The sequence below is a fragment of the Parasteatoda tepidariorum genome, chromosome 7 (genome assembly GCF_043381705.1).
Source record: "Parasteatoda tepidariorum isolate YZ-2023 chromosome 7, CAS_Ptep_4.0, whole genome shotgun sequence".
Classification (NCBI taxonomy): domain Eukaryota; kingdom Metazoa; phylum Arthropoda; class Arachnida; order Araneae; family Theridiidae; genus Parasteatoda; species Parasteatoda tepidariorum.
The window spans coordinates 54938034-54961892 of NC_092210.1; the positions used below are offsets into that span (position 1 = coordinate 54938034).

The following is a 23859-nucleotide window of genomic DNA, read 5'->3' on the forward strand; positions in this document are numbered from 1 at the left end:
CAAAGTATCTATTATACGCAAATAGAATTCTAAAAAAATCATATATTTTGTGAAATAATTATATTTTAAAAATTATAATAGCTGTACTTGTCTCTTTTATAAAGATGTTTATGTTATTATATGCTGAATAAATTACTTTTATCTTATTTATTTTTTATTTATTTATTTTTTTAGTAAAAAGTTAGTTTTCTTGCTACGAAATTATTTCTAGTACAAAATTTATTAAACAAATGAAAAAGAAAGTTATAATTTTACATTTAAAAAGCTTAATCTGTGCTTCAATAGTCTGCTATACTTTGGCGTAGTTATGTGTGACTTGGCTGGAAAAAGAAAAGCAAAATGAGGCTTAAATTAACAAAATATTGGTACTATAGCAACAAAAAATTCTTTTAAATTCACTCAAAAAGATCATTGTTTATTGGCTAGTTTCAATTAATTATGTTGCTTCCCTCATCATTTCAATTTATATTTTGTATTTTTCTTCTTAATAGTTTTGGAATTTCGAAATTTTAAGTATTTTGGAATTTCGAAATTTTAAGTATTTTGTAATTTCTCGATATCGTATTAATCTGGTAGCTTTTTTATGACTGTAATGTTAACTGTATCGTTCTACAGAAACATAAATTAGCTTTTGAAAAGTTATTACTATAATTTTTTAAGTTAAAAAAAGTAATTATATTACATTTTGCATAAATTGTTTGGGTATTATGTAATAGAGAAGTACTTTTTATTGTTTTGAAAAATCGAGAATAAAAATTAGATCGCGTAATTAGATGTATACTATGAAAGAAAACTTAGAGATATTTTATTAAATTTTTCTTAAGCGATCAATTTCAAGATTCTTTGCTCTACAATAAAATTATTTTAACTCTAATTTTCCAAAAACTATGAATAACTTTTATACTGCGTCAAGAATTCTACATATATTAGTTTTAGAGTCACTAAAGCACCTAGTTTCAGTTCTACTTAATATGCATAATATGCTATATAAATATTTTTATACGATAATAATATTTTAATAGTTTGCTTGCTAGGACCTCTGCTCAAATTGTCAAACTTATGATCAATCCTCTATTCGTTGAACATAATGTAAAATAAACCATTATACTATACACCGAAGAGCCATTACATTATGACCACCCTGCTAATAACATATAGGACCACCTTTAGCCCTCAAAACTGCTAGCACCCGCCGTGGCATTGATTCCACAAGGTGCTGATAGGTAGTCTTAGGTATCTGGTACCAAGCGCTCATCAACTGGTCCTGCAACTCCCTCACATTGCGAGGGAGTAGCGTGGCAGCACGAATTTGGTTTTCCAAGTAGGACCACAAATGCTCTATTGGATTAAGGTCAGGTGAATTTTGGGGCAAAAATATGACTTGAAAGCCACTGGAATGTTCCTCGAACCAATCCATGACGATTCGACCCTTGTGACATAGTGCATTATCCTGTTGGTAAACACCATTCCCCGCAGGAAAAACTGTTGCCATGAATGGGTGAACGTGGTCTGCAACTATGTTCAAGTAGTTTACAGACGTCAGGGATTGTTCTATGAGAATTATGGGTTCTAATGTGCCCATGAAAACATTGTCCCTGGGGGAGAAACCATGAAAACCTGAACGAGTCCATTTTTATAGATGGAGGGTGGTCATAATGTGATGGCTCTTCGGTGTATAATGTACAATTATTGATAAATGATATCCCTCAAAATCTTCATGAGTTTTTTTGATCATAGTTTGTTTTTCATTAGTAATATTATTAAAAACAAAATTTAATGTTTGTTTCCTCTAATTTAAATTTCATTTACTACACTTACCACACAAATATTTTTTTAATATTTCGGTCAATGGTATGTATACAATTAGTATAATAATATGTGGATTATTATGCAAAAACTTTTCTTGCTTAAAATAGAAATTTGAGCTGAAATGACTTGTTAAAATAAAATATTATAAATTTTAAAAAATTTTCCAGTGAACTACAAAAAGAGAAAACAATTTTATTTTTTGTTACGTATAAACCACATCACTTTTTGAAAGATGTTGGATTCTGATCTTATCTGTATTACAAAAGTACGCAAAATTATAGTGCGATACGAAAGTGATCAAAATTTCAATTGGAGAAAAATTTTGCTTGCATCAATTTCACAATGATTGAAATATCATCAAACACAGAGCTCCAGTTGAAATCTCGACACTCAAGCTAATTGGATAGGGGTCAAAATAATGATGCACTATAAATTATATTTTACATAAATTATGTCAAGGCTCAGGGAATAGAACGAAGTCAACTGGGTTCAAATCCCAGCGATGGCAGTGATTTGCACTGGTCGATACGAATTCCGCATTCGGCTCGCATCGACCACAGTACTGACGTGAAATATGTGTGTGGATTGACGTCAGTGCAAGACGGGTCATGAGTTAGAGTTCCCTTTCCATCAGACTAACCGTGGGAGATTCTAGTGGTCCTTCTCTCCATGTCACGTAAATGCATATAAATTCCATCAGAAAGTCCTCCACGAAGGCAAATTTCTCCCAATACTTGATCCCGAAGTTCCCTTTTCTTCTGGATTGGGTTCAAACTTACAAGGCTAAGAAGTTGAACATTAATAGTCGTAAACCCAAAAATCGGGTCGACTATTCAACGACGGTTATAAAATATAATATAAAATACTTTAACCAGATAGACGGAGGGCGAAATTTGAATTACCGATACATTCTTTTAGGTAATAATATGGCTATAAAAACTGCGTATAATGGCCAGAAAATGATTGAAACTTGAGATAGCATCCGGTACAGAGCTCCATTCATAATGTAAGTACTCTAGTTAATTGAGCAGCAGCCGAAATTTAGCTTGACCAAGATAGTAATAATAGTCTTGTAGTAATGATGATGGCGGCAAATCTTCTTCTGTCTAAGTTGATACTATGTGCAAGATATCGGTTGTTCGACCTATTTCGAAATGATGTATTTTTATCTTCAGTGTTTACTACAAGTCATTAATGGAGATTTATTGTAATTTATTGTGTTGGTTATTTAATCTTATAGCTAATATTACTTATTTATTACAATTATTGTGCGTATCAATTGTGTATTTATAACCACCATAGTTATTCAGGATAGCAATCAACTGTTTTAAACTAGGTAATTATTATTGTTGATAAATGATCACATCTCTGCAGTGATCAGCGTGATCGGCTGTAGAAATGTAATAAGTCTATTCTTGTGCTTGTTCGTGAATATTAAGCATTATTTTCAAGCCTCATTAGATTTCATTGTTGAAGAGGGAAACTAGAAGGAAATTAAAATTATTTTTACTCACTTTGAATATTAAGTATTACAAACTGCTTGATCTGCTTGATAATAGTGTTAGTACTCATTGTATACGAAAGTAATTTAATGAATAAGGGCTTCGATGATTCTGAATGATCAAAATTTATCTTGGCTTATTTAAGGGAATTGATTATACCTATCTACTTAATTAATTAAAGGAAATGATTATTCAATCTACGTATGTTGAGTATTGAATGCCTGCTTTGACTTTTATTACTAAATATAATTGATTAACTAATTGATATGTACGAAATGTGATATGAAAAAATGTGATACAAACGCTGCAAAAAATTTATGTTAAATTCCAGTTCTCTAAAACTACCAAAATTCACTGTTAAACTACATCATAATCTGTCAAAAGAGAAATTTTTTTGTTTACAAATCAAATCTGTAACCATTGATACAGATTATAACTGTTGTGTACAAATATTTTCAATTAAAAACTTTAGTTACAAATAATTTGATACTTTGAAGCAGATGCTCCCCTGCTTGCATGGTGTTCTGTCAAGAAATTTGATTCATTGCAGGAAGGTCTCAAGTTCGAATTCCACTTTGGAATGGTTGATCGTAATGACGGAAAGAAATTCTACAACTATTCTTTCAAACGTGATGGTTTTCGATGCCTTAAAAATCTCGCAAAAATTTAATAATTAAAAATAATAATAATAAGATGTTAGGGATCTGTTTCACTGTGCAAACCAGACGAGTACCAATTTGCATCATTCTGGATATTTTTGCCGTACCCTAATATACCAGAAATATCAAATGCGCACATATATTTTCTGTAGAGTTTTTTTTTCAGGAAATTTCTGTTAACATCTTTTTTTCCGTAATATAACAGAATATTTCTTTACAGTGCTGGCCTGTTACACATGTGACCTCTCTCAATATATAATTTTAAACACTTTGTCAAAAATGAAGTAAAAATATTACACATTTGGGGGGTTGTAAATTAAAATTTAAGCTGGATAAAAACAACAACACTGTCTTAACTTAAAAGAATCAACAGAGGAAGGCAGAAAACGGTAAAACCTCTAAAAGCTTGTGTTTTTAGTAATCACCTAAAAACCTTTCATTGATTCTTGCGGCAATCAAACAGACTGTTGTTTTCAGTCCCGCCTCCCTCACTAGTGATTCGATATATTTTGTTACATTTTCCTCACTCAATTATTACCCTTGTATATGCAGGTTATTCTACAATGATCATACATTTATATTTACAGAGGGTGTATTGTATATACAGCCTATGTATCCGATAGCACAGTTTAAATTTGTAACAAGCTAGCAACAAATGATGCGAAAAATCTTACCTTGATGTGCAATAAAATATTTTTCATTCTTTCTGTTTGGAAAATATTTTTTAATCAGATGCATAGTAACAAATGTATTTCTTTTTTCCTTACATCTGCTATCTATATTAGTCTTACTAAAACAAATATTAAGATAAGTATTATTAAACTATAAAAATCTATAAGAAAGTTTTTGAAAGTTTTAGTTAAGGCTCTTTTTACGTTAAAAATACACTATTCCTTCTTTAATTGCATTTTCTCTAGACAGAAACGCACACGAAGTATAGAAAAAAATTTCTACGGGGAACTCTGTTTTATTAAAAGGAATTTTTTCAAGCTTAAAATTTTTATTTTGAAATAACTTGGAATAGTGGAATTTCATGAAGCAGAATTAGATATAAAATAAGACATTTTTACATTTGAACAGAAAGTTACTTCTGTAATTCAGAGAAAACTATAATATAAAACAATCTGTGTCTTGAGTAATTTTCTTTGTTCCAAGTGCAACATTTTATCTAAAAGAGTGTTTTCAGAAAAATCCTCGCAGACAATATTTAAATATTTAAAATGTTAGTATAAAGTTTTACTTATATTATATTTCTAACTCGAATTCCGACTTCTTTCTTAAGAAATATCTTTTATCTTGGTATAAATATAAAGTGTCAAACGCTTGATAAAATACATAAACGGTGACTTTTTAACTAAAAGCTGCAGTTTTGTTGTGTCAATATATTTCTGTATATAAAAATAATTAATAAATGAAAATAAAATAAAGCGTAAGAGCCGCAGACGTTTTGGATACTCAACATTACGTTTCATTTTATTTCGCTGCGCAAAAACACAAGTGTTAGAAATTTAAAACACAAAGATGCATAGAAAACTGCATGGAATGTGTCTTAGAATAAAAAAGTAACATACGATTATTAGTTTGAGAATTATAAACAGGTTATTTTCAAGTTATTTTAAAAAATCTCAAGTGAGACACTTTGAAGGCAGATGGAAAGCAATTACAGAATTGAAATTTGACAAAATATCAATTTGTTACAGAGTTATTGCAATTTTTCGTGATTTTTTTAAACTTTTATCTTTAATGACTGTTCATCCATTGTTGTTGAAAGAAAATTTCTTTCTCGAGATCATCAAACTCATGCTTTACGTGATGTTAAAAGTAACAATAAATGATTAGATATAAAATAGAAACTAAACGAATGTTAGATTAAATATAGCGAGCTATAAATCTCAGCATTTATATAGAAATTTTTAAACCTGTAAAAGAGAGATAAAAAAATGTTTCCAGTTTGAACTGTTACATAATTTAAGGTTATCGTTATATTTTCTTCTCATTTACTGCTTGTTATCGTGTCTTACATCCTGCTTTCCTAAGTTTAAATACTTTGTTTTCAATTACCTTTATTTATTCCTCAAATCTAGGTATCCGCTCATTTCATTGTGATTAACATATGAACAAAATGTGCTTAAAAATATAATAATTATATATTTATTAAAAAATGATATTTTTACCTACTTTTAAGGTAAAAAAAATAATAAAATGAATGAGAAGCAACTATAGGTATTGATGAATGGAGCAAACAAGGGGCCTCCTTATTTTTTTATTATCAAAAACTTACATTCAAAAATTTAAACTCCATTTTTTTTCTTTGAGTGATATAATATTGTTTATAATATAATGTTTTTGAGATTATTGCAAAACCAAACAATTCATTTGTCTAAGTATTTCAATCTTTAATAAAAATTGAATTTATTTTATTGTTTTAACAAATCATTTATTTAATTCTAAGATTACAGTTTATCATGGACGCAATAATATTTTTGCCATCTTAATAGCTTTTTTCATATTGTAAATATACGCAAAACTGTCAGTATTTTTACAATTAGCAATTTCTTCGTTAACTTTGTGTTTGCACTTATAAAACTTTATTACAAAAACTTTATTACAAAACTTCTTCATTAACTAAAAATTGATTTTATACAAACAATACGCTGATAGTCTTTTACCCTTAATCCGACAGTAAAGAGTAAATTAGAAAGAAATTTTTCATTATAGTTTCAAACTTAAAACAAAATGATATATTTGAATCTTCACTGAACTATTTACTTTATGGTATCTTACAAACATTTAAAATTATCTCGTTAAAATTTGATTTTCAGCTGTGAAAGCAGAAGTTTAAATAAATTTATGAATGTCCTAAAATATCCCAATTTCTAATTTTCAACTTTTTCATAAGTTAACATCTCAGTTGACCATCGTTTCATTTTTCTCATTATTGATATCATTTTATAGTTATATTTTGTTTAACTTTATAATCAATATATAACTTACTCCTGAATATTAATCGAGCTCATAGTTTAAACTTCTCACTCTTTCTTATTTAAGATTCAACTTTTTCTTAGTTTAACTTTTAACTTGTACATAGTTTAACTTTCGAAACAATAGTTTACCTTTTAACTTGTTTATACATTCCTTATAGCTTAACATTCTTATATATCTTATTCGTTACATCGTTCCCTGTATTCGTTATATCTTATTCATTACAATTACTTTTACTTTAATTTTTTTTGTTATTTATTCTATCTAGTTAATGATTCTATCTTTTGCATTTGATTCGGTAAAGAAGATCTTCACAGAAAAAAAAATCGCATCAATTTTAATATTTTTGATGCTTGTGGTGCTTTACTACTTTCAGCATACTCTTTTGCTTTAATATGTTATAAGGATGCATACTTAAACAATTTGTATGCATGTATTGTGTCAAAATTTAGAATACGTATGCATATTCTGTCAAAATTTAGAATACATGTACATATTCTGTCAAAATTCAGAATGCGTTTACGTATTCTGTCGAAAATTAGCGTACACTCTGTCGAATCTCATTGAAAGAGTCAATTGCGACTACGGAGTAAATGAACTTCTATATGATATTATGAATCGAAAGGTGATGCAATATTCAGCATCAAATAAATATTTAAATATTCCTTAAGCACAATCCTCTAGCAGAAAATAGCTTTTAGCTCTTCTATTTGAAATATTCAGATACATTTGATTATAATATATCTTTATCTCAATGCTAATCAGTAATTAAATTTTTGATTTGGTTGCAAATGAGCAAAGGTAATATATAAGTAGAATGAAATAAAGTATGAAATAACGCAAAATTGCACAGAAAAGTGTCAAAAATTAACTACTTCAAAATCAAATATTTATTACTTTATACTACATGGATTTCATAAGCTGTTATGTAACAGTGCCATTTTATAATGAAAGCATTAACATTAGTTTCTCTTATAAGTTCCAAACCATATTGTTTAAAATACTGACTCTTAATTTGAATTCGAGTTGAGATTCGAATTAGATTTTGATCTCATAAAGATAAAAACAAGTAGTGTCAACTCCAACGCTGCTCAAATTCAAATTTAAGAGTCCCTATACTTAAATTATAAAAGCGTCGTTACTTTTTTTAATTATTTTGGAAAGCAAAAAGAGTATAAGAACATTATTTTTGTATTATGGACTGCCTAGAATGGAAAATAGAGGATTAGATTTTCTCTCTCATTCAATAAATAGTATGGTATCTCGTATTTGATAGCTCAGTTATTAAAGCGACGATTTCTATTTTATCACCTATCTTTATATTAGACTCATAAATTAATCATAAAAGCTGTTAGAAAATATTTTTCCACTTAATTATTAGTATTTCTCAATTCCAACATGTCATTAAATCTCCCCGTATCTACTGAATATATTAGTTTAAAAGTTAACTTCAAACTCTTATTCAAAACATAATGAGGTTCATTATAAATTTCTCTACAGCAGAGATATTAATATGAACATTAAAATAAGTGTCCATAAATCCTTTTGAATAAATTCTTAGGCATAATGCAATTGTATTTACTATTTATGTTAAATAACATTACTTATTTTCTCTAGATCTTGTTTTATTCTTTTATTCTGCATTCCTTACTAATGACAAAATCCTGGTAATCAAAAATTTACAGATGCAGTGATATTTTCCTTTCAAATAATTAAATAAAATTACAACAATGCTAAATTTTTCCATGCATGTAATTAGTAGAAAATATTGTATGTAGTTCTTAGAAAGTATTATCTTCCGTATACAAATTTAAAAGTTAATTTCCAAAACATAATTATTATATGTTATAAAAATAAGTTATTGTTAAATGCATATTCTCTTAAAGTATTGCTAGCAGAGAAATGCTTATGAACAATTTGATGGAAATGATTGTTTTACATTATGACTGAAAATTAATATTTAGAAACATTAAACTCTTTTTTAATTTAATAAAAGGTGTTAGGGATTTTAAAAATTTTGGGAAAAACACTTTTTTTCCTCTTTAAAGACGCGTTAATGCCTAAAACTGATTCACACAAAAGTTTATGCGAGGAAAAACACCCAAATTTACTCAAATTATCTACCTTTTACGCTACCCCTTTTAATTTAATATTTGTATCCAGAAAACTTCAACAAAAAAAATTTCAAAACTACAATTTTAAAGTTAACCATACTAATAACTCAAAAAAATTAAATGAAGATTGCCGTCTTTCTGGCTCTATGTTTGGTCATTTTTACTGAAAAGTTTTAATGGGGATTTTCATAAAACTAACAATAACATATGCGTTTATAATATGTGATAAAATTTGGTAAATGTGGTAAAATTTTATAATTTTATCATGATTCTTTAGAGCATGACATTAAAACCATTTATTTGGTTAAATTTGCTTTTCAGTTTCGTATTTTTCACTAACATTGGGAATAAGAACTATAATTTTGAAAACCAGAATTTCCGGTAAACCAGTATTATAAAAACTCAAAAATTACCAAATTAATGGTTTAGATATCATATATTTTTAATTTTATTTTCAGAATGATGGTTGTTTGCTAAAAATGTCATTACCATACAGTACGGTAATTTTACCAGAAATTTTTCCTCCGTGTAGAAAATGTGCGAAAAATTACTCATTCTATCAGAATTTGCTTAGATTTATTGCAGTAAAACTTGTAAACTAATTGTAGGCGGTTTTCAACAGATAAGGATAATTGAAAAATACGTGATATGTTTTCCAATAAGATTAAAAAATAGGGGGCTCATAGCATTAAGCCTGAAAATTGTCTGACTGATTCGAAAAAACTAAGACTTTTCCAATTTACCTGGCGCATTTACAACTTGACTTCAGTGACTGAGACTTCTTTTCCCTTGTTGTTGTTGTCGTAGGTCATTAAGGCACTGGGGTGCGATTGTTCTTGTTTTCCAGTGGCGCCATCTATGGCCAAGATTTCGACTTATACGTCTTACACATTTATAGGGTGACCCATTCATACATCCACTCATCCATCCACGGGTCGTAATTTAGACCTGAACCAGAGAACGATCAATCTCCAATCCAGTACCCCCAGAGGTATAATTCATAATGGGAGCAGGGAGGACTTTATGACCTGACAGATTTAACGTGCAACAGTCACCATTAACTACACTGAGAGTCTTCGGCTGATGGGAGTTGAACTCCTGTTCTCACGTTCATGAGTCCAGCACCCTAGCAACCAGGTTTTCCAGACTCTTTTCTTACTTTTTGTATTACTTTTAAAGGAATAACTTTTATAGTTCCTTGATGGATACTGAAAAACGTTTTTAATATTATTAATTTATTTTATTGCGTTTATGAAAATATTTCTCAAAATTTGTTTATTTTATCGAAAAGTGGAGTGTCCTAATCACTTAATATTCAAAATATAACTTATAGCTATAATTTTCTAGTAATTTTCTATGGCCTCTTTGAATTTATATGTGTCTTTTTTTTATATGAAAACAATCACTAATGCCATTCTCGTGTTTCGAAATTTCGCTACATTTTCCTTCAATGAATATCCCGGGCAAGGCATGGATGTTCTTTCCTTCTCTGTACTATCTGTCCATACTGTGGGAGCAACGTTGGCCCACCTAATATGATGCTCCAGGCCAACGAAATTGCCCTGTAAATGCCTGAATTGACGAAAAATGTTAACACAGATGGGCATTGGAAAGAAAATCTTTCAATAGATAAAAATTTGTATTGTGAAAAGGTACAGAAATAAAATATGATAGGTGATTCAGAGTAACGCCATTCAGATTTTGTCTTTAACGATTAGTAAAATAAAACGTCGATTAGTTTCTCAACTTCGACATTAATGTGTCACAGTTTTAAATACCACGAGTATACCGCATTTGCTACCAACGCAGTTACAAAAATATAAATGTGAAGTTCTGATATAAATGCAATAACATAATATCAAGTTTGAGAAAAGACTGTGATGCAGATGAGTACATATTGCATATAAAATATTACTGAAGTATATAAAATATTAATGAGATTCTTTAAAGAAGAAAATAATCTCAGCTTTTTAATACAAATTCTTTTATTGCCCTAAGGCTAAAGGGTATTCATCATCTGAATTTTTGGAAGACGGCTTTAATGAAGCAACATATAAATAAATAAAAATTCTTTTTGGTCCTTCATAGTTAAAAATTTGTTTTTTTAATCCCTCAGATTGCAAAATAGTGAATTTTCTCTTATAAACAAAAATATTTAAATTAAAAATTATTCTCTAGGCTAAAATGTTAGCATTCATTTTTTTTTCAATCACAATTTTAAATTTCATTATTAATAAATTATTTTCTATTTCATTTCTAACATTCTGAATTTTTAAAATGCAAGTGCTGCATTGTAGTTACTAGTTAGTGCATTGTTTGAAGATGATTTATATTCTAAAATATATTTACATTTCTGTTATGCATTTCTGTTACGTCTATTAGAAGTTTTATGGAACTCATTAAATATTTTCCTTCAACATAAAGCGATGTTCTAAATTATATCCATATAGGGGGATAATTAAATTAGAACCTCTAGATCCATTTGAGCAAAGTCTTTATTAGTATGTAAATTTGTTTAGTTATATTATGTTTCCCTAATACGAAAGCGTACTACTTTCCTCCATTTTGTTATCTCATTCTACTTTCTCTGGTTATCAAAGTTTTGGAGATAAAAAGATATTTTCAATTTAAATAATTGAATAGAAGAACAATAATGATGCAGTTGAATCCTCTTGGGTATGCATTGGAAAGAATGTATTTGATAGAATTTTAATAAAATAAAATCCTCTAAAGATAAATTGATGCCAGCTATTAGAAAAGAATTTTTAAAAAAAATTTATAAATTATTTTTGCATTAATTAAATAAGTTTATTTGATTAATTAATAATGTTTTGATAAAGTCTGAAATTAGCTCGACAATAATTAAAAATAATTAGTAAATACTGATTTTTTAGCATTCTTTTAGGTCCCATTTTAATTAGGAACGTCTAGTTTTTCTTTTAGTCTGGTGTAACAATTAATTATTAAATTATGTTTTGCTGAATTTGATTTCGTAATTTAGTCTCATGATAGTTTCTACCATCGGTTGGCTCTTCAAGTTTATCTAAAAATAGATTTATTTAAAAATAGATTTATTTAAAAATAAAGTTACCTCTTGTTTAATTAGAAAAATTTATCGTTGTTTAAAAAAATGTAGTCATATTTTTTGCTTTTCAAGAAAATAGATGTTTTAAACTTGAGTTTATAATTTCTAAACTATACAAAATATCTGATGTATTTGTAGAAATATTGGAGCATTTGGGATGGAAATCCAAATTAACTTTTCTTTCATAAGTAACAAAAAAAAGAGAAATCTAAAAGTTGAACTATATTTGTTCTTTAAAACAATAATTACGAAAAGTATTTTTAAACTACTAAAAAATTAGAACGGATTTGGTTAGAGCTATACCTTTTTTTATATTAAAAATACATAATTCCTCCTTTGGTTTTATTTTACAACCGTCGTTAAGCAACAGCCGACTGAATTTTTAGTTTACGGGTACCAAAGTTCAACTCCGTGGCTTGCAATTATGAGCTTATTCCAGAAGACAACGGAACTCCTAGATCAAATATTAAAAGAAACTTGCGTTCATGGAGGACTTTTTCAAGGAACTAACCAGCATTACAGTTACATAAAAAAGAAGACCACAAAAACCTCCCACGGCTATCATGACCGCAAAGGGACTCTAACCCATGATCCGTCTACCACTGAGGATATTTTACGATAGCACTGTAGTGGGTGCAAGCCGGATTCGGAATTCATAACGACCAGCCATGGCTGGAATTTGAACCTGGTTCAACTCATTGGGAGGAGGAGACTCTATTCCCTTAGCCAACACATCTCAGCTATTAATAATAGTTAGAAATCTAAGGAAAATAATTCCTATAACCGAAATAGACAATAGTATACATTAGATGTACGCTACACAGAAATTTATAACCCGCCTCCTATCTTGTCTGCATCATTATCGAATTTAGTGACAGATGTGCTAATTATATAGAGTGACTAAGACAAAATAAAAAGTTTTTAAATATGTTCTATAACTATGTCTTATAAATATTTTTTGGCATGCTTATATATTTTTAGAAATTTTGACACCTTTCCTTTGACTTTATATTAATATCAAAGCTCTCTTTTGAACCAAACAATTATAAAAGATAATTAAAATATCCGCCAAATAACGTAGCTGTTAATAATAGTTAAAAAACAATGGAGAGTAATGCTTATAAACAAAATAAACTATAAAGTAATGTAAATGTAGGCTGCACGGAATTTTTTTTTAAACCTACGTGTTATCATATTTGCATCATCATCGATTTTAGCGAACGCTCTATCTCCAGAGCTACCATGGCTCGCGATTTTTATAGTATTTTGTCTAAATATTTTAACACACGACCGGGCACCAAGATTCGACCGAGTAATAAGTCGAAATTTTACTCGGTACCTGTAACCGGCCAGTCACAATTCAACTTTTGCCCAGTATCAAGCTCAGGTGCAACTCTAGTTATTAGTTTTATTTAAAAGGAGTGGATATATTTATTTGAAGGGCTTTGGTTGTCTTTTCTATAGACAGAAACCTACACGAAATATAAACAATTTTCTTTTTTCGCTGAGCTCTGTTTCCTTAAAAAGAAATTTTCCCTCGCCAAACAAGTTTAAAATTTATATTTTGAAACAAATTGGAACAGTAGAAATAAATTCCACGAGCAGAATTAGATTTGAAAATAAAACATTTTTACTGGGATATAACATACATCTTTCAAAATCTTTCTTCACCTTTTTTATTTGATCCAACTCCAGCATTTTACTAAAACACCTTACGTACTCGAATAGTAACGAGAGTTTTGCAGAAAGTCTTTACATATTATATTATTTCTAACTCGAATTCAAACTCATTTTTTTAGCTTGTTTCAAGAATATCTTTAGTTTTGTCATTTAAATAAAACCATAACTATGCATTATTAAATGAAAGTTGCGTTTTTACCGTGTCAATATATTCTTCAAAATATCAAAATTTTACACTCAGCTATTTAATTACTCAGATTAGATTAATTGCACTCAGATTAGAGTCAATAAAAATTGTATTGATTGTTTTGTTTTACCAGATTATCTAGGCCGGGATAGCCTGGTTGGTAGGGTACTGGACCCATGTCCAAGAGATCGTGGGTTCGATCCCTGCAGGCTGAAGACTCCCCTTGTAGTAAATGGTGACTGATGCACGTTAAATCTGTCGAGTCTCAAAGTCCACCATGTTATCAAAACAAATCAATACCTCTGGAGGTACTGGATTGGAGATTGATTGTTTTCTGACTCAGGTCTAAATTACGATTTGTGGATGAATGAATGGATGTATGAATGGGTCCGCCCTATAAACGGGTGTAACGTATGAGTGTGGCAGAAGTCGAATTCTTGACCATAGATGACGCCACTGGAAAACAAGAACAATCACAAAAACCCTCTGCCTAATTGGCATACGTCAACAACAACAACCAGATTATCTATATAAAATTTAGGTTATTATATGATAGAAATGATATTATTTTGATTTTTTCTACCTTAAAATGTTTTACATAATATATACGGGAGTAAAACGGGAAACATACAGATCACCGGGAAAGACGAAATATAATAATAATCCCTTACAAAAATAAATTATTTGTAATTTTGCTAAGTGTCTAGTTAAGTCTGTTCAGTTTTGCTCTGGATTTTGTAGCGTTGTTCAGTACCGACGTATTGATTGTTTACTTCTTTCCACCCCGTATGGAAAACGAGTTTTCAGCTAGTTATAAATATAAGAATAACCTATCGAAATTTTTACAATTAGCAATTTCTCAAGTCTATTTCTTTTAATTGTTGTATTCAGTGAATGTAATGTAATAAAAGTAATATTTAATATGAATTTCTTGCGTGTTACCAAAATATATGTCAAATGAAACCTAGTGGTACCAGTAAGATAGGTTCGCCCTCTCTGCTATGCTCCATAGATTTCATATGCTGTTTTTCACGCAGAGTCATCATATAATAAAAGCTTAAATATTTATTTTATTTCTAGTTTTGGAAGAAAATTATTATTATTATTATTAGATACTTAGCTTTTTACCCTTATTTTGAGTTTTTAGAAATCATACCTGCATCCATTTAAACAGTTTCACGGAATTCCATTATTTTTTATAGATATATTAAGTTTTCCGTTATAATCAAACTCAAAATTGGGTTTTGATCTTACAAAGATAAACGCAGGTACGTGTAATCAAATCTGAAAGTCTCTTCACATAGGTTACAAGGGCTTGTTAATTTTTTAATTATTTTGCGAAACAAAAATAAAATGAAAAAAATGCATTACTTTTTGTTGACAACCAAAAATTGAAAATCCAGAATAACATTTTTGCTATCCGCTAGTAAATATTTCATAGTAGCTCATATTTGATAGCTACGTTAGTAAATAGACGATTTGTATTTTATCACCTATGTTTACAGTAGACTCTTAAACTAATCATAAAGACTGTTAGAAGATACTTTTTCTTCGACTTAATTATTATCATTTCTCATTTCCAATATATATTTAAACATAGATGACAACTTATGAAATTTTAACTCTTCTGGGAATTTGAAAAACACTTTTCTGCTCCTAAAACTCACGGTAATGTCTAAAAGTGATACATCCAAAGGCTTATAAGTAAACAGAATATCCAAATGTACTCTAATTTTTTACTCTTTAGTCAACTCCTTTTAGTTCACTGTCTGTGTCCACACTAAGAAAAAAATTCTGGTAAAACTGTCATGATTGTATGGCAATGACATTTCTTGTAAAAAAAAATTTTAAAAGTTCATTTTTGTAAAACCCAACATATTTAAAACCATTCACTCGGTAATTTTTCCGTTTTTATACTGTAAAAAAAGGCCAGATTAAATTACGGTATAAACTCCACTTTGGTTGCATCATCCGTAAAATCAATTTAACCGTGAAATTTATTTTTACCATAAAATCCATTTTTACCGTAAAATATTATGCTGTAATTTTTACAGTAATATTTATTTAATTCAAAAGTTTCAGTGATTTTACTGTAATTATTCTGTGAAAATTACGGTATTTCAGATTTTTTGTTAGGTAACATGTTCCATTAAAAATGAATTTTACTGTAAAAACTGCTAGCACCCTGATTGCCGGTTTTTTTTACATTTTTTATATTATATAAAAATGATTTGCAGGAAATTCTTATTTTCAAAATTATATGTCTTATTAACACGCATTTAGTGAAAATGCAAAACTGATAAATAAATTTAACTCAATAAATAGTTTTTATGCCATGTTCTAAATATTTTTATATTGCCAAATTGTACCCAATTTACCAAGTTTCACCACATTTCTTAAATTCATATTTTATAATAAATTTATTATTTTATAGTAAATTTTACCAAAATCATTACCAAAGAGCTTCATTAAAAATAAATAGTTTTTTTGTGGTCCCATAGAACCAGAAACATGGTATATTTTTTCATATTCTAATAGTTTAGAGCACACTTTTTTTCTCAGTATTTATATAGAACTATTTTGAAGTAGGATACTTATCAATATGTTCCAACTCACGTGATTTCAACACAATTAGACATATCTCCTCATTTCACATGTATAAATATAATATGTATATAAAAATAGGCTCTTCATGTTAATGTCATCGATTTTGAAACATCATAAAAAAAGGAAGCTTAAAAGTAGAAAAAAGTAACTCATTTATTATTTAAAAATCATCCTATTCACTAACCTGAAATATAGAAGTTCATTATGTTTTAAAAACTTCGTGTATTTCCCACTAAGCAATCATACACTTCTTTCAAATACTAGCAACCTTAATGATTTCAGATACCATAAAGATCAAGAAAAGAAAGCGATAATACCTAAGAATCTAAGAAGAAAAAAAAACTTTCACTTCTGGCTCAATTAATGACCATTAATGAGAAATTAAAACAAGCTTAATTTTTTTTCGTAGGAAAGAAAACTATCCTTTATGTTCTACTTTATTTTTTTTCTAAATAAAGCTTCTTTTAGTTCAAGTAGAACAAAATCCTTTCTGAGGAGTTTCCTTTTACATCCATTTCTATAAAAATATTTCATTTGGAACATTTCCTCGATTATTGAATAGTGAGATCAAATCTAATTTACTTTTATCGTTCGATTTTATGTCTTTTTGCCAGCTCAACCAACCCATCATTAAAAAAGATCTTGAAACGAAAACATATGAAACTCTGATCTTCAGAAAAGGAAACACTTTTTTTCTCAAAACTTTAGAATCATCTTATTATTTTCTAAACAATAAAGTTTTTTACGAGAAAAAAGGTTTCATTTCCAAATAAAAGTAGTATAATGGGGGGAAAAAGAAATTTGAAATCAAAGTGCACTTAAACAAAAGAACAAAATGGATTCAAAAGTTTTTGCATACTATAAATAAAATAAGTAATTAAATAATCATCAAATTAAATATATGTATTTATGAAACAAGACTAGATCTTATTTGTAGAAACGACAAGTGCTTGAAATCGACGGCATAAATATCGGGGTTTTTTTAATATTTATTGACCATATTATTTCAAATTCTTTACTAAAAAGGTTTCTCTAGAGTGGGACGTAGGGTTTGGCTATACGAGCCGTTGGCTTACAAGCAGTTACATTATTAAAAAGAGTCACACACACACACATATATATATATATATATATATTTATATATATATATGCAGATTTTTTAATTGGCATTAGCAAATTAATCAATGAAAATGATGACGATACTGTTTAACCATAAAATATTTTTCAATCTTTAATTGAAGGACATTTACCTGCAATATTTTTTATCAACTTTCTTAATATTCTCTGCTATTATTACGTTATTGGATTTGTTTAATATTCTAAAATAAAGACTTGAAACTAAAAGAAGCGTTTCTTTATTGTAAAATAATCCAATGATTTTATTTTCCTATTACGCAAAAACTTTTATTGTTATACAATTATTAAATAGCATATACATCATGCTTACTTTTATTACAAATTTTATGTAAACTATCCCCTGTCAACATATACAATTAAAACTATAAATACAAATTTGTGAAACATTATTAGGAATTACTGCGCTGTAAAAAATAACTGTAAATTTCACAGAAAAAAAGAAAAAATGTAATTTTTACAGAAAAAAAACTGTTTAAAAATGAATACAATTTTTTTCTGTTTTTAATCATTACCAGCGCGTTGTAAAAAATTTCCGTTTTTCTACAGACTTTCTCTGTATATTTGGAGGCATAAAGCAATTTTTCACAAAAGTTTTTTTCTCTGTTTTTTACTCTAATCATATTCTTCATATCCTTCATATCTTTTTTACTCTAATCATATCTATTCATATTCTTGCCATTCAGTTGTGCTTATCAAAACATTGTACAACATTGTTCAGCTTTTTGGATTTCCTCGTCATGTACTTTAGTATGCAACCTCCTCAGATATTAAATAAAATTTCGAAATTATTCAGTTTCTCCAATAGTCAACAAATTAATGTGAGAAATATATAAATGAAAAATATATTAAGTTAACAGTTAAATGACGTTACTTTAATAACGAGTTATATTGAATAAATTATGCAACACATAGTTTATGTTATCATCAAGCTTTTTTAGTTAGAAGGAAAAAACTTTTTCGGTAATAATTTTAATAAATATTCTTGCTCTAAAATCAGGATATTTCAAAACATTCAAAAGAAGTCTGAAAATAAATAAGAATTTATACTCAAATAATCTTTTAAAAAAATTTTTCTTTTCTCCTGAAAACAAAGAAGTTTCTGTGTTTGGCTCTTTACCAAGTCTGAGTAACTTGTTTATTTCTTTTCCAATCGAAGATTTTCTTTTATAAGAAATAGTACAGATTTCGCTCCAATTTACGTTAGAAAAATGATGCTGAAAAAATAATTCATTGTTTGGAGGATTTTATCTCCAACTTGCTACACTAACAAATAAATCTAGAACTATTCAGTTCAGAAGAAATATAAATTCACCAGTAGTTCTTGAAGTAGATAAAGTATACTTTTTTTCTGCAAATTACGGTCAACGACTTTTCTATATCTGGCAAACATTGCAACTCTTCTCATTTACTTATTTTCCATTTTTTAAGTGTTCTAAATTTTGCTTAAATATGTTAATGCATAAATATTTATGAATATGAGAATGTTGATATAAATCGAACAACAAAATTCATTTTTAACCAACTTAAATTCATAATTTTTAAGATTAATTAATATAGGTCCCGCAGTGGACTGATCGTTAAGACACGGTTCCCAGCAGATCACCGAAGTCAAGCATCACTGGCTACGGTCAGTGTGCAGATGGGTGACCATTTGGATCAGGCTGCGTAGGGACCGAGGGTGTGCGGTATTGGTCCTCGTTAAACTGTTTTACCGTAAAGTGCTCGACTTCGCGTGCAGGTCGTCGGGCTATCGAAGCGGGGGTGCCATCCCTTCTGCAGAGGATCAAAATTGTGATGGCATGTCTTCGGATCATCCTCAGGGGTGCTTCCCATACCGTCACCAATAGCCCATCGTGCAGCTCTAGTGCGGAGTAAATTAACTACAACAACAACATAATTAATATAGAAATATATCAAATCTTACAGCAATTAATTTTTTCAGAGTAGATAATATCTATTACCTGAGTTCAAGCATTATTTCACTTTCAGATGTGAAAATTTTGAATTGAATTTGAATTAAAATGAGTTAACCTCAAAAAGTGGCTCAAAATCATCCCGTTTTCAGGTACACTGTTTCAAATTTTGCGTCACGTTGAACCACAATCGTGATCAAATTTTCTGAACCCTCAAAAGTATTCTAAGTTGAACCATATTAATTTATTTTATGACCGTCGTTGAACAGCCGACCCGATTATGTGCTTGTGACTGATGCTCAAATAAGTAGGCTTACAATTTTAAACCCAATCCAGAAGCCAAGGGAACTCCTGAATCAAGAATAATTGAGAGAAATTTGCTTTCGTGGGGGAATTTTTGATGGAACTAACCCGCATTTGCGTTACATGAAGAAAAAAAACATGAAAACCTCCCATGATTAGCTCAACATCAAAGGGATTCTATCCCATGATCCGTCTACCACTGAGAATACTTTACATCAGCACTATGATCAGTGCGAGCTGGGTTCGGAATTCGTTTCAACGTGCCATCACTTGGAATCGAACCCGGTTTACCTTATTGGGAAGTCAGCGTCCTATCCCCTGAGCAACCAAGACTCGAGCCATATTAGCGAGCAAACTTAATTACACTAGAATATGGATAAACTTGTTTAGTTTTACTTTATTGTTGTAATAATTTCGTCTGATATTTAAGGTGCCGATATCATTAATTGAACCGATTTTCTGAGAGTATAGAGTCACTCGCAGTCAATTAGGAAAATTTTACTATACTTGAAACTAATAAAAATAGTGCTGCGTATTTATTATAAAATAAATATACACCCCTTATTGTAACTTAAAATTGTGGCAGTTATTTTTTTTCCTTTTTTACCTACGTATTTTAAAAACATAATAGTAGTTTAAACGACAAATTTACGAATGACTTTAGTGATAACAACATAAGTAGAGAAATAAGCACAACTTTGGTGTCACGTTAAATAAATAAATATTTCTTAAAACAAATATAGAAAAATTTGCATCAAAAAAATGATTGAGAGCCAATAAAAAACCTATTTTAACACAATTATTCAAATATTATGAATTTAAATCTTTGTCTGGATTATTTCCAGTATATCAGCATTTGCAGCATACCAATATATCAACATATTCTTATTTAAAAAGTTACAAAACACTTGGACATGAATAACTAAAAGCAATGTGAAATATGCTTTGTTAACTTTTAAATACAGGTGAGTACATCTTTAGAATTGGACAATGCATCAAATAGGTAATCCCAAAAAACTGAAGCTGAGAGATATTACCTGATTCAAAACTTTATTCTTTTTAATATTGCAATGTTTTTTTATTTCGAATCACTTTTGCTCCTTCTCTTACACGTCTGGCAAATTGAGCATCTATTTCTCAGAGATTGAGGCAAGATACCAGCTTATTCTAAATTGCAAGCTTTCTTAAAATTGGCGGTGAAAAGAAAATGTTTCAAAAGAGGAAAAAAGTGCAATAAATATTTCAAAACTTTATTGATATCTCTGCACAAAAACTCCTGGGATAGAGCGTTAGCCTTCCAAGGAGGTGAACCGGGTTCGAATACCAGTCGATACCAACTCCGCATCCGGCTTGCACCAACCACAGTGCTGACGTGAAATATCCTCAGTGGTAGACGGATCATGGGTTTGAGTCCCCTTGCTGTCAGTCTAACCGGGGGTGGTTCTCGCGGTCTTCCTCTCCATGCAACTCTAATGCTGGTTAGTTCCATCAAAAAGTCCTCCACGAAGACAAATTTCTCCCAATACTCGATCCAAGAGTTCCCTTGTCTTCTGGATTGTGTTCAAAATTACAAGACTATGGAGTTGAACATTGGCAGTCGTAAACCCAAAAAATGGGTCGGCTGTTCAACGACGGTTATAAAATTAAATAAAATAACTTTTGTGAGAACCGCGATGGCTCAGAGGATAGAGCGTTCGCCTTCCAATGAGGTGTACCGGGGTTCGATCCCGGCAATGGCTGGTCGATGCGAATTCCGCATCCGGCTTGCACCGACCACAGTGCTGACATGAAATATCCTCAGACCGATCATGGGTTAGAGTCTAACCGCGGAAGGTTCTCGTTGTCTTCCTCTCCATGTAACGCAAATGCGGGTTAGTTCCATCAAAAAATCCTTCACGAAGGCAAATTTCTCCAAATATTCGATCCAAGAGTTCCCTTGTCTTCTGGATTGGGTTCAAAATTACAAGGCTACGGAGTTGAACATTGGTAGTCGTAAACCCAAAAATTGGGTCGACTGTTCAACGACGGTTATAAAATAAAATAAAATAAAATAACTTTTGTGAATAAACGGCTTAAAAAGTAATGGTAATGATGCAATAAACAATTCAAAAATTTAATTAAAATATTTGCACAGCAGAACATTATTTTTTTCAAATAAATATTGAAATAAATAAATCTCGCATTAGCCCCAAATTATTTGAATGTCTCCTACTTTTTCCTATTGATTCAATTTTAATTTTTATGATACAATCTAATACATAAACATGTACATTAAATCGTTCATAATTATGACCGAGCTCTTACTTGATATTTCTGTTTTCAGTTCCTTATTGCCAACGCGAAAAGAAACATATCAAACATATGCCCATAAGAAATATATATAATACTAAGGGGTTCCACCCTCTTCTCGCTTCGTTCTCCAACCTTCCAAAACTGCTCTCATAGTTTAATTCAAATCGCTTCACAATTCGAGCGAGCTTCGAACTCTTTTTAAAATGAAGTTATAAAAATAAGCAACATATACAACCTCTGCAACTTTCGATTTATGTATATTTCTGTCTATTCATACGTAATACGATTCGATAGGTATACATTTCCATTATACGTAGAAATAACATGTAAAAATAATAATTCAAAGAATACAATTAAAACAATTTCACTATTATAATTCTTACGATATGTTATTTCAGTGCTTGGAGTTACAATAGTTTAAAGTCCTTTATTTCAACATGAACAAGCACCCGCAGGTTGATTCTGGTTGATAAAACGCGACTCTCACTTGAGTTATGAAGCATCATTAAAACTAAAATACAGTTCTATATTATTAATAAACCTGCGCAAATTAATAAGCATAGTTGAAATAAAGATATAGAAGAGTTTGTTGGTAAAAAGGTATGTTTAAGTGTTCGTGCTAATGACTGCTCACTCTCTTAATCTCAGTTCTTTGTTGTCAATGCGAAAAAGGAATCTAGCAATAATAACAATAATATTTTAAAATACTCGCATTAGAGTTGTTGTTGTTGTTTACGTATGCCATTTTAGGCAGAGGGGGTGCGATTGTTCTTGTTTTCTAGTGCCGCCATCTATGGCCAAGAATTCTACTTCTGCCACACCCATACGTCACACCCGCTTATAGGGCGTGACACATTCATACATCCATTCATTCATCCACAGATCGTAATTTTGACATGAATCAATCTCCAATTTAGTACCCCCACAGGTATTGATTTGCTATGGGAACATGGAGGGTTTGAGACTCGACAGATTTAACGTGCATCAGTCACCATTTACTACACGGGGTGTCTTTGGCAAGCAGGGATCGAACCCACGATCTCTTGGACATGGGCCCAGTACCCTACCAACCAGGCTATCCCGGCCGCATTAGAGTTGTATAAAATAATCTAGACACTGCTCAATACGTTTTTTCAAAAAAATACTAACTACTATTTGCATAGTTTAATTTTTAGTGAAATTGATGTGTAAAATAAAAAATTCTATTTTGAATTTCCTTTTTAACTGGTATATATTTTTTATGTTTTATAATTATATTTTATGCCACAATAAATAAATATATACGCTTGAAATGCTCACACGGTTCGTATCCCTCATATGAAAAATAAAAATCTAATACTTCTACTAAACTTTTTATAATTTTAAGTTGTTCATCGTGCATTTTCTCTAGAACGATAGTTAAGAAAAATAACTTTAAAAAAAAATGAAAAAGAAAATTTGTCTCGAAATTTGACACCAGTTTCAAATTTCTATGCTGTTTCCCTGAATTTAAAGAATATTCTCTTCAGTAAACAAAGCATTATTTCCAGTCTATTGAAAGTGTTGGCATTCATTTGAATTATTGATTTCTTCCTGCTTAGCAATTCAAA

At 29.8% G+C, this 23859-nt stretch overlaps 1 protein-coding gene across 1 annotated transcript in view; it reads left to right on the forward strand.

Moving 5' to 3' along the window:
* LOC107443118 (astacin-like metalloprotease toxin 5) overlaps window positions 1-5359 on the forward strand; it is a 464016-nt gene extending 458657 nt beyond the window's left edge. Inside the window, exon 7 of the mRNA XM_071183457.1 lies at window positions 5349-5359. The gene's annotated coding sequence lies outside the window, so the exon portion shown is untranslated. The remainder of the gene's footprint in view (window positions 1-5348) is intronic.
* The last annotated feature ends 18500 nt before the right edge of the window (window positions 5360-23859 follow it).